Source organism: Triticum dicoccoides, chromosome 2B (assembly GCF_002162155.2).
Source record: "Triticum dicoccoides isolate Atlit2015 ecotype Zavitan chromosome 2B, WEW_v2.0, whole genome shotgun sequence".
Taxonomy (NCBI): domain Eukaryota; kingdom Viridiplantae; phylum Streptophyta; class Magnoliopsida; order Poales; family Poaceae; genus Triticum; species Triticum dicoccoides.
Window position 1 is genome coordinate 125018850 of NC_041383.1, and position 12758 is coordinate 125031607.

Consider the following 12758-nt stretch of genomic DNA (forward strand, 5'->3'; position numbering starts at 1 on the left):
ATGTGGTGTCGCTCAGACGCCCGACTGTGGCATTTCTTTTGAAGCCCTTTTTGTGGTGTCGCTCAGACGCCCGACTGTGGCATTTCTTTTAAAGCCCTTTATGTGGTGTCGCTCAGACGCCCGACTGTGGCATTTCTTTTAAAGCCCTTTATGTGGTGTCGCTAAGATGCCCGACTGTGGCATTGCTTGTTAATTGTTTCATAAATTTTTATACTACCATGTTATTGCATTTTTATAAATAACTTGCTTGCACGCATCAGAGTTTCATTTATCTTTTGTGACTGACGTCATAAGCATAAAATATTTTCAGCACATCATTGTTATATTATCCTGTGTTCATAATGTTTGCGAGTACATTCAAAGTACTCACTGGCTTGTCCCTGGCTATTGTCTTGGCCAGATTTTCTTGCTCGGAGAGGAGCGACGCGATGCCAGCCCCGGAACCCACACAATGGAGATAGCAGCCTCGCGAAGATAGGAGTTAACCTGGTCAGCTGTTCCTGTGGGAAATGGAGTCCCATAGACACTGATGATCCACAAACCGCTTCCGCCATCAACTACTAGAAACCGTTTGTTGTACTCACAGGCCAGAATGGTCTTGTACTACATATGTTGTATTCTGCTTGGAATTTCTGTATCAAGTTGGAGCCTCATCAGCTAACAGTAATCCTGGGGCTGATGAGCACGACGGTCTTTTCTGGAAATTTATGTCCAGAGAACCGGTCGTGACAGACTTGGTATCAGAGCCAGGCTGACCATTGGCTAATCCTATCTTAGCCAGGTCAATAAACTTAGGCAAACCAACCCACTAGACCTTAGCCAAACCCCAGCCAAGCTTCTCGTGCAAGATAGCCACACAGTGACCCAACACCTTTTGGCAGTCGGTGCCCAACCTATCAACCTAACCTGTCACTCATGCACCAGTGACCGGCCCCTAAATAGTCCTTTCTCGCAAGCGTGCGAAGGAAGACTCCGTCCCCTTTTTCCTATAAAAGGGCACGCTAGTCCCAACACAGCACTGCACAGCCGCTACCCCAAACCGAGCCACAATGCCTGGACCCATAGTGCACAACGAGACCACAGCAACCAACCTTGGAGGTTTTGTGACCATACTCGCAAACCTCACCCGTCGTGCCTATGCGTTAGAAGAGCCACCAGAATATGTCGTGTATCTAGGACCCATGAGCGGTGAAGACCGTCAATTCTGGGCCACTGTGCACATCTACGGTAGGGGTCTAGCACCCGAGCGCCCCTACAGGTTCACCGGAAGGACAACTTCCTTTGAGCCACAAGCCATCCAGCTAGCCGCTCGAGAGGCTATAGTTCATCTCAGGCACTTGTCGCCCAGAGTTAACTGTCGCTCATTCCACTACTACCCCCAGACGTGAAGGGTATGGTAGACCACCCCAAGTTGCCAACGGAGATCACGAGACGGACCCCGCATTGTTGCACCTAGTGCGTTATGTAAGAGCACTAGAGGCACTGTTCGACCAAATCACTATTGATCTAATCGCAGCTCGTGGAGAGCTGGTTCGTCGAGCTCCGGCGAGAGAAGAAAACGAGCCCAACGCCGACAACCCAGTCGTGCTGTTTGGACACCCGATCGAGTCCCTGAGGCCTGCCCCAGCCATCGGCCAAGGTGCTGCGATAACCCCAGAGGTGCTTCGTCGCATATTGGGAGCACACTCCAACGGGGTTGTGGCCAACAATCCCCGCGATGGTCATCATCACTACCCCGACCCTGCAGTTCCTCCGCCATCTCCGACTAATCCCGGCAGTGAGACACGTGGAGAAGCCTCGACATCCACCAGGCACGCCCGTTTAGACATAAACGAGGTAGACTAAGCCGTGTGAGTAGCACCGAGTTTCAGTGTATCCTCGCTTTGTAATCATGCGACCGTGTATATTAACGCAGCCTGTCGTTGTGCCTCTGTTTTAATAGTGGCCTTGCATTTTTGGTCAGCGCATAGTTGCATATTTTTCTGGGCACAACTACCAAAACCAACCCGACGACAACCACAGTAACGCGTCTCTTTATGAGATAGGTGTATCTCTGACACTGACTCGACCTTTGGAGCTAAGCTGGCAAATTTATTACCTTTCACCACGGTAAAACGATCCGGCTCCATTGCTATATAAAGGCCACCTTGTGACCTTACCCAGCAACCCCCACTTTGTGCACCACACTTGCACTTTTTCCTGTCATGCCGAGCCCTAGCATTCATCTGAGAACCCCAGATGCAACCCCAGGTAGCTTTGTCAAAATATTGTGGGATTTTACCCGCAGTACCATGGGTTCTACCCAGCCACCTCAGTACGAGCTGTTCAAATCAAGGATCACCCCATCCACCTCGGAATATTGGGCAGCAGTACACATCCCTCCCGTAGACTCCAATCAAGATCCAACGAAAGTTTCCTTCGTGGGGAAATCTATGCCAACCCCACACCTGGCCATAGAAGCTGTTGCGAAAGAAGCGATTGCTCGTCTTCGATCCGCAGTACCCTATGCCCGCGAACGGGGATATTATTACTTCCCGAGTCGTGCAGCACCCGGAGAAGTAACATCTTTTCCCGGTGGACGTATTGAGAGAGACCCAGTTCTGGCCAACCTTATCCAGTACATCATTGCTCAAGACCATTTGAACCAGCGAGTGATGTATTATCTCCAGAGCCTCGCAGATTTAAATCCTCAGATTGCCATCGGCAGACCACTGAGACCCGACCCAGAGAGACGCATACATCGACTGGTCAATCCACTTCCTCCGATAGAAGAGGAGTGTATTCCTTTACCAGAGACATTTTATCAGGACCCCGTCCAGTTACCGTTTTCATTTTAGACGTCACTACTGTATTTGTTTTTGCAGCATTTATATTTGCGTGTATCTTATGCATGGTACCCCAAATTTGTGCGACGAGTCAATTATTTTGACTTCTACTAATGTGTGTAGTTTTTGTTGTGGTTTATGCTCCTTTAAATTAACTGTTTTTCCCTCGCAAAATCCTGGAGTGAGATTTCTTTTCCCTGAGTTGCTACACCTGCCCCTTCTCACGACATGGATTAATTAATTTCACACAGCCCCACGCAGCAGACTCACAACCATAATCATTCGGACACATACACTGTTTGCAAAACCTTGCAACGGTGTTACATCCAGCTAATCACCCCCTAACAACAGTTAGCACCCGGCACACTCCATCTACTCCTCATGATCACCACCACCGCGGAGAGCCAACACCCGAGCCGTAGCGTCGTGACACTCGTCGAAGATCATCGCGCACAGGAGCACAGAGAGCCCCAGCAGTGTCGCCAGCCCTCCGCATATCAGGATCACAAACCAGTCTGGCATCGCCTCCGCCATTAGAGCCTCACCCGAGCTTCTGTAAGCAGTAATGGAGAAAGGAGGAGGAGAAGTGAGGCCAGGTGTGAGGAAGAAGAGAGAGGCACCCCGGCCGTTTTATAGCTCGAGATCGGTGTACGGTGGGCGAAGTCCACCAACGCCGCTCGTCGCCGAACGCCGGTGTTCGGAGTCGAATCCGCGAGCAGTGCCGACAGCGCGCTAGCCCACGAGGTGAGTGCACGCTGCACCGGCAGCTAGCACGCCGCGCACTACCACGGTACGGCCTAGATGCCCTACGCATTAGGCATCGCCGGTGGAGATAGCGCGAGAAAGCGCGCGGGAGAGAGGAGGTAGAAGGAAGAACCAGAGGGAGAAGAGGAGACTGACAGTGGACCCCGGATCCACCTGTCAGCCAGAGGGAGCACTGTGCTCTCGGGTACGACCAGCGTATATTTAAATTTAGGAGTTATTCTAAATTTATATCCAGCGTAGAAATCACACGTTTTTGTCCCGAACCGTAGACTCTTCCACGCAGCACCAGTTTTCACACTGTGGTTTTTCACCACTTATTGCCCTCTCACTGTAGCCACATCTTTATTGCGTAATTATTTTCTTAACACGGCTTTTAGCAAATCTCGAGGACGAGATTTTTCTTAAGGGGGATAGTATTGTGACACCCCAAAAATTTGGCCTTGTTTTAATGAATTAAAAAAATTTATCAGGAATTAAAACTTTGGATTTCTGAGCTCCATTTTGATTTTTAAATCATTTCCTTCCCTGTTATAATGAGTTTTTCCCAAAGAGAAAACATTTCAAATATGTTATTGGACTTGTTTAACCTCTCAAGAAAAACTTTCCTTTTATCAGTGTAACTAATTAAATAATTAAGTTGCTTGATCTTTATTTTCTTGAAAATGGTTTTTCAAGGTTAAATGGCCATATTTGAACTACAACCATTTGATAAATTCACTTAAAATTCCAACAAAAATTTGGAGATGTCATGTGATGTTTTTAAATCACTTTCATGCAAAAATATATTTCATTCATGAAATATTTTGAGCCCTACACTCAATTTTTCTTCTCTGGTCCAGAGTGCATTTTGCACTGCGACCCTTTTAAATATTTCTTTAAAACTTCTACCAAAATTAGGGGAGGTCAGTAGGAGCATAAGATTCCACTTTGTGCAAAAAAACCTAGTGCTGTTCTTTGAAAAATTTGAGTGAATCAACCTCATCTTCAGTCTGGACCAACTTGATGGTTTGTACAGCAACCATGTTTTTACTTGCTCTTTAACCCTTGATTATTTCTCCTACTTGTAGTCCCCCATGTTAAACCCTTAAGTCCAGGAGCATGCACCTTTTGGATCATTTTTGGTTCATGAAATAATGCTATTTATTTCCTGTCCAGAATTGAAGTTTTGTAAAACTTACACTAGCAAGTTTCTGCTTTTGGCCAACTAACCTCACCACCCTCGTGTACATCTAAAGAGACCACCATCTGGAGTTTTTGGCCACTCCAAGACCTGCCTAAGTGCCCTTAGCATTTTGTCAAACACCTTATGGGCATGATCTGTTTTGACATGAGTTTTGGCATTGCACTGTGAACCTAATCCCCTGACCAAACCAGCTTGTCCACTGATCTCCTTGCAAGCCCAAACCTAGACCTATTAACCCCCAGCCTCAACCGCGACTCCTAGCATGCTCGGGTATTTCGTCGAGCACACTCAGTGCGTGCACTGGACGCGCCCAGAGCGCGCGTATTGCACGATGCCGCGCCCGAGCCGACACGCTGGCCCCCCTGGCTTTGGCCCACACGGCAGCACCTCGCCACGCACTCCCCGCCTCGCAGCATCGCGCCAAACCACGCTGGCACGCTACAGCGCCGCCGCCAGGGCGTTCTTGGCGGCACTCCGGCGTCGGCAGTGCGCCTCTGCCACGGGCAGCGCCGCCCAAGCCTCGCCCGCTCGCCACCTGGCCCCTGGAGCAGTGCGAGCTCATCCGCAAGCGTGTTTGCTAGCCCTCGTCGCCGCCACGTCGCCCTAGCTACAGAGAGGCGGTTCGCCGGAGAGCTTATCCACGGCCGCCGCGGAACCGCCTTGCCACGCTATAAAAAAGGGACCCCGAGCCCCTCTGAGCACGCACGCAACCTCAGGCTACCCCCGTGGAACCCCCATAGCCCGCAATCGCAAGGGAAACGCCGCCTTCTTCATCTCCGGCAACTCCTGCCGCCGCCGCCGCCCCGGCCAATCCGGCACCTCCAGTACTTCCCCCTCTCCGTTCTCTTCACCAAGAACCCCTCTTTCCTTCCAGGAACTCAACCCCCTGCTTGATTTTGATCAGGAGCCATCGCCGCCACAAAACCACTTCGCCACCGAGGCCTCCTCCGCCGCAAAGCTCGCCGCCGGCAGCTCCCTCCGTCCCCACCGGCCTGGCAACCACCGGGATGACCGCACTGGAGTGGCGCATCCATCCCCGCCCTTGGGGCCCCGCGAGGAGCCGCTAGTCGCCGGCGACGATCGCCGGAGCTCCGCCTCCGCTCGGGACAGAGGAAGGAGAGGGAGAGAGAGTAGTCAAACCTGACTAGTGGGCCCCGTGGACCCACTGTCAGTGACCCACTCCGCCGCCACGCGTGTTTAAGTGAAGACGTAATCCACCCAGTACGTTTTCCCCCGCTCCGAAAGCGTATTTCTATCTGAAACGTTTTCTTTTCTGTTTTATTTTAAAAACAGATTTGACCAAATCTTTGACTGGCTATAACTTTTTAAATATAACTCCAAATGAATTGATTCTTTTTCCTACCTCTCTCAAATTTCTTTTAAGATTTATTTGAAAAAAATTTAGAACAACTTTTGGTGCTGTTTTTATTTTGTGTGTTAATTCTTTTATATTGCTAAAATAGGATTTTTGAAGAGGGGAGAAATGTTTCAAGTTTTGGAGTGCACCCTGCTTTTCCACACATTGAAGGCAAGCATTCTGAATCCCGGCATAATATTTTTTTTGGTGTGATCGTGGATACATTTATAACACCACCGCATTTCAAAGGACTCGTTATTTCATGTGGTATGATCATATGCATGAGTGCATATTAGTGATTTCCAGGCTGTTGGAAATGAACACACTTGTGATGATAATCACCCTCATGTGCCTTGCATGCATACCGGCAGGAACCCGGGAAAACCTCTGCCTTGGGTAGGCATGAGTTTGTCGCCGGTCTCCGTCGGGACGGTTATGTCTGGTATGGCATGGTAAGGCGATATGAGCAGTGACTCTGTTGGTTGAAATATATTCGTTATACTAACCATGCAGGGAATACCTAAACCTCCCGAGTCGACCGTAGATCGAGTCTTGTGCCAGTAACCCCCATACTTGTTTCATACTACCACTCGTCTCTACAGCAAGTAGAGTACGGTTCAGTAAGTTGTCAACCTTTTTCTAGCACACACCGTACAGAGAGGCCATGGTGGAAGATACCGGTTGTAGCTGGTAGGCAGGCCACCTGGTCCAGGGGCATGGGTGTTTCCGGTTGGAACTGAGAGGGGAGGCCACCCCTTAGAGCGCGCGATATAAATTTGATCCCATGCTACGCGAGGTTGTAGCCTCCCCACTTAGAGTTTGCTTAACAGGTGTCGTGGGTGGTTCCAGACACGTGTGAGTTAAGCTGGTGTGTGCAAGTTAGGTGGTTTTCAACAAAAAGGCCGTAGACGGAATTAGTCCCGATGGACTAAAGAAATCCGTTACTCATGGGTAAAGAGTACACCCTCTGCAGAGAATAAACCTATTCGAATAGCCGTGTCCATGGTTAAGGATTACAGTCTGGGATGGGTTAGGTGTCGGTCTTAGTGTCGGTCTTCGGAGGTGAAGCGGTTAACCAGAAATGGAATTAATACTCGTGACTTGTGATAACTATGATTATTATTATTGTTGACTACCGTGATATTATTGTTATTATCGAGTATCTCTGGGATGGTTCTACCTCCGGGATATTCACTATGATTGTTTATTTTAAAAGCCCTTTATGTGGTGACGCTCAGACGCCCGACTGTGGCATTTCTTTTAAAGCCTTTTTTGTGGTGTCGCTCAGACGCCCGACTGTGGCATTTTTTTTAAAGCCCTTTATGTGGTGTCGCTCAGACGCCCGACTGTGGCATTTCTTTTAAAGCTTTTTTTGTGGTGTCGCTCAGACGCCCGACTGTGGCATTTCTTTTAAAGCCCTTTATGTGGTGTCGCTCAGACGCCCGACTGGTACATTTTTTTAAAGCCCTTTTATGTGGTGTCGCTCAGACGCCCGACTGTGGCATTTCTTTTAAAGCCCTTATTGTGGTGTCGCTCAGACGCCCGACTGTGGCATTTCTTTTAAAGCCCTTTATGTGGTGTCGCTCAGACGCCCGACTGTGGCATTTCTTTTAAAGCCCTTTATGTGGTGTTGCTAAGACGCCCGACTGTGGCATTGCTTGCTAATTGTTTCATAAATTTTTATACTACCATGTTATTGCATTTTTATAAATAACTTGCTTGCACGCATCAGAGTTTCATTTATCTTTTGTGACTGACGTCATGAGCATAAAATATTTTCAGCACATCATTGTTATATTATACCTGTGTTCATAATGTTTGCGAGTACATTCAAAGTACTCACTGGCTTGTCCCTGGCTATTGTCTTGGCCAGATTTTCTTGCTCGGAGAGGAGCGACGCGATGCCAGCCCCGGAACCCACACAATGGAGATAGCAGCCTCGCGAAGATAGGAGTTAACCTGGTCAGCTGTTCCTGTGAGAAATGGAGTCCCATAGACACTGATGATCCACAAACCGCTTCCGCCATCAACCACTAGAAACCGTTTGTTGTACTCACAGGCCAGAATGGTCTTGTACTACATATGTTGTATTCTGCTTGGAATTTCTGTATCAAGTTGGAGCCTCATCAGCTAACAGTAATCCTAGGGCTGATGAGCACGACGGTCTTTTCTGGAAATTTATGTCCGGAGAACCGGTCGTGACATGTCGATCCCCACTGGATGACAAAAGTTTGACACAAACGGTCCGGACACTATAATCCGAACATATATTGGAGTTTTTGAAGGAAATATGCTCTAGAGGCAATAATAAAGTTGTTATTTTATATTTCCTTATTTCATGATAAGTGTTTATTATTCATACTAGAATTGTATTAACCGGAAACTTGATATATGTGTGGATACATAGACAAAATTTCATGTCCCTAGTAAGCCTCTACTAGACTAGCTCGTTGATCAAAGATGGTTAAGTTTCCTAACCATAGATATGTGTTGTCATTTGATAAATGGCATCACATCATTAGGAGAATGATGTGATGGACAAGACCCATTCGTTAGCTTAGCATTATAATCGTTCAGTTTTATTGCTATTGCTCTCTTCATGTCAAATACATATTCCTCCGACTATGTGATTATGCAACTCCCAAATACCGGAGGAATGCCTTGTGTGCTATCGAATGTCACAACGTAACTGGGTGATTACAAAGATGCTCTACAGGTATCTCTGAAGGTGTTTGTTGGGTTGGCATAGATCGAGATTAGGATCTATCACTCCGAGTATTGGAGAGGTATCTCTGGGCCCTCTCGATAATACACATCATAAGAAGCCTTGCAAGCAAAGTGACTAATGAGTTAGTTGCAATATTATGTATTACGGAACGAGTAAAGGGACTTGCCGGTAACGAGATTGAACTAGGTATGCAGATACCGACGATCGAATCTCGGGCAAGTAACATACCGATGACAAAGGGAATAATGTATGTTGTCATAATGGTTCGACCGATAAAGATCTTTGTAGAATATGTGGGAGCCAATATGAGCATCCAGGTTCCGCTATTGGTTATTGACCGGAGAGGTGTCTCGGTCATGTCTACAAAGTTCTCGAACCCGTAGGGTTCGCACGCTTAACGTTCGATGACGATTTTGTATTATATGAGTTATGTGATTTGGTGACCGAATGTTGTTCGGAGTCCCGGATGAGATCAAGGACATGACGAGGAGTCTTGAAATGGTTGTGAGGTAAAGATTGATATATAGGATCATAGTATTTAGACACCGGAAGTGTTCCGGAGGGTACCGGGTACATATCGAGTCACCGGAAAGGGGTTTTGGGCAACCCCGGCAAAGATATGTGCTTAATGGACCGAGGGAGGGACAGACAAGCCCAGAAGGGGCTGGTGCACCCCTTTCCCTGGCCGCATGCCCTAGAGGAAGGAAAGGAGGGGGCGCCACCTACTCCTGCCTTTCCCTCATGGTGGGAGAAAGGAAAAGGGGGCGCCACCACCTCCTTCCTTTCCCTCATCGCCAAAAGAAGGAAAGGGGTACGTCGGCCTAGGGGCAGAAGGATTAGCTATACGATGAAGATAATCTGAAATTTAGTTGTGTGTTATGAAGAAACAACAGATAACACACACACCATCCAAATTTCCCCATTGAGAAACGTCATCCGATTTCATTGGCTCACACTACAATCACTAAATATCAGATCACGTAAACTGAAAAATAGCTTCGTGTAAACATCAAAGTAAGCTGGAATCCAAATCGCTGAAGCCTCATGTAAACGGTTAGCTTCCATCAAAGTGACCTTGTTGTCTAGTGTTTAACTCTCTGATGCAAGGTATCAAATTTCAACACTGAAACTCAAGTTTAATATGCGATCCAAATATTTCAAAGCAACAGTTAAGCATCAAGACGGTAGAGTGTTGTCGATTCTAGAAATAAGCATACAAAGACTACGCTATATAGTATATACACTACCAAATCCATAATGTCCAGTCTCGGCCAATCTAGCATTGCTGGTGTCGAATTGATCATAACCTTGTAATAAGAGGGTGTGCTTGTTTAACCAGCACTCAGTTTAAAAAAAAAACTTATGAAGCGGTGGTTCCTGAAATCTGACCATGTGTGTGCTTCTCTGGTCTAACTGAACACCGGTGCTCTGTTTCAGTTCGTGGGTGCTCTATGCATGTCATGGATGGGATACTCACTTTCATAACCAGTCGGTCTTCATGATGTGCATAGTACGGCGAGTAGAGGTAAGATTGGGATCGAGGCTGAGAGAGCAAGGGAGAGGGAGAGGAACCTGTAGAACCAGTAGGCGCTGGTACACTGTTGAGGTCCTCGCGCTGCCCATCGGCCCTTGCTCTTAAGGCCTGGTTTCTCGTCTTGTTCCCCAAGTCCCCATCCCCGGCCAGCCCATCCACACTCTCGCACGACTGCGACATGTCGGCACAGTGCGTGACTTTGCTCCTTGACTCAGCCGCTCGTCACCAAGGGGTGGAGGAAGATGTTGATGGAGGGAGTTCCGGCAAAGCCGGCAGAACAGCGTCACGGCAACGCCGAGCACCCCCAGAACGGACGGACGGAGAAGAAGACCGGTCGCGCGGCCGCGTGTGGTGGCGGCGGCGCCGTACCCTTACGCATCGAGAGGGAGATCCCGTGCTCGTGTGTGTTGCTGTTTTTTTTTACAAATGTGCTCCCCCATCCATGAGGCCCAGCCCACCAGGAACGAAACGCTTTCTCTGTTCGGCACTTAAAAACAGTATTGCGGGTGGAGTTACCGAAAAGCACAGGAACCTTTTTGAAAAATGGCACGACGTGAGCAGAGAGATGCAATCTGTGCTTTATTATTAGGTAAAGATAAAAATACAGTCATAAATAAATATATTCCCATATGATAAAAATAAATTAATACCTGCCAGCACAGAAAATTATATAGTAACATTTCCCTTCATATATTTTTCTGCATGGAGTTTTCCTTTCATACTACTCATTTAGAGGTAGCACATTAAAGCGTATATAATCATCAGCCAAACGTTAAAAACAAGGGCTATATTAATACGTACGGGACTCGTATGCGTCTGGTGGAATCAATTCCTTTCCTCCCCATAGCAAAACGACCAAGATACGTAAGTAAGAACAATGGAGTGTCATCGTGCTATTAGTTTGGTCGTGCTCGTGCTCGTGCCGTTGCTCCGGTGGCCGGTGCTGAGCTCTGCATCGGTGCCGGTGTAAAGGACCATCACCGTGGACAGTAAAGGGGGAGGAGATTTCAGGAGGATTCAGTCGGCGGTGAACCTCGTCCCGGACGGCAACCGCGAGTGGGTCAGGATCCACGTCCGGGCAGGGCGGTACAGGTTCGTCTTCTACATACTAGGTCGTTCGGCATGTGGTAAGCAAGTATGGTTATGATGGCACATATGGTGCATGCAGGGAGAAGGTGACCATCCCAAAGGAGAAAGGCTACATCTTGCTCGAAGGGGAGGGCCACTCGAGCACGGAGATCTACTTCAACGACCACGCCCACGGCAGCACCGACGGCCTGATGCGCCGTGGCGCCGACGTGATGCAGACGTACGAGACCGCCACCTTCAGTGTCTACGCTAACGACTTCGTTGCCCGGGACATCGCCTTCACCAACACGCACAACGGCGTCAACAAGAGCCACGTCACCCAAGCGCTCGCGGCGATGGTTGACGGTGACCGGATCGCCTTCCACCGCTGCGCCTTCAACGGCTTCGAGGACACGCTCTGCGACAACACCGGCCGGCACTACTTCCGTGAATGCGTCATCAAGGGCGGGGTCGACTTCATCTTCGGCTACGCCCGGTCCATCTACGACGGCTCCACCCTTGTGTCTAACATACCCCCGCGGTACGGCCGCCGCCGTGCCGGGTGGGTGACGACGCACGCTGGGCGCCACGCCGGCGACCCCGGCGGTTTTGTGTTCAAAGGCGGGGAGCTCCGAGGCACCGGGCGCCAGTATCTCGGACGCGCGTGGAACAAATACGCCACCGTCGTCTACTACCACGTGAACATGTCCAACATCGTCGTCCCACAGGGGTGGGCTCCATGGTACGCCGGCAGCGAGACTAACGACGTCCTGTTCGCAGAGGTTGGGTGCACCGGACCGGGGTCAAACATGGCCAGTAGAGTGCCGTGGGAGAAGCATCTGACCGAGGGGGAGGTAGAGAAGTTCGTGAACATGAGCTTCATCGATGACGGTTGGCTAAGCAAGCAGCCATAGCCGCTGGGGATCGATCGGATCACGAGTAGCTGGCTGCATACATATGGCATAGGAAATAGCAGAATGAATTGCTAGCATACAACCATGTCACCTATCTCACAAGCCAGATCTCACAAGCCAGATCTCAGTAGGGAGGAGCCCCCCCCTCCCTCCCTCCCTCCCGCGCCGCCACCCGCGAGGCGGCCGGGGAGGGCGCCCCGATCTCCTCCGCTCGGCCCCCTCTCCCTCCCTACTCCCCCTCGCCGCCGCTGGAGGGCGTGGCCGGGCGAAGCCCGGTCTGCGCAGGCGGCGGCGGGGCCTCCTTCGTCCCCTCGCGCGGGTGGTCAGGCGCGGGCCAGATCCGCCGGGCCTGGGCGCCGGACTGGATGACGGGTGCGGCGGCAC

At 49.5% G+C, this 12758-nt stretch overlaps 1 pseudogene; it reads left to right on the forward strand.

Moving 5' to 3' along the window:
• The first annotated feature begins 11269 nt into the window (after positions 1-11269).
• LOC119367340 lies at positions 11270-12374 on the forward strand (annotated as a pseudogene).
• Positions 12375-12758: the final 384 nt, after the last annotated feature.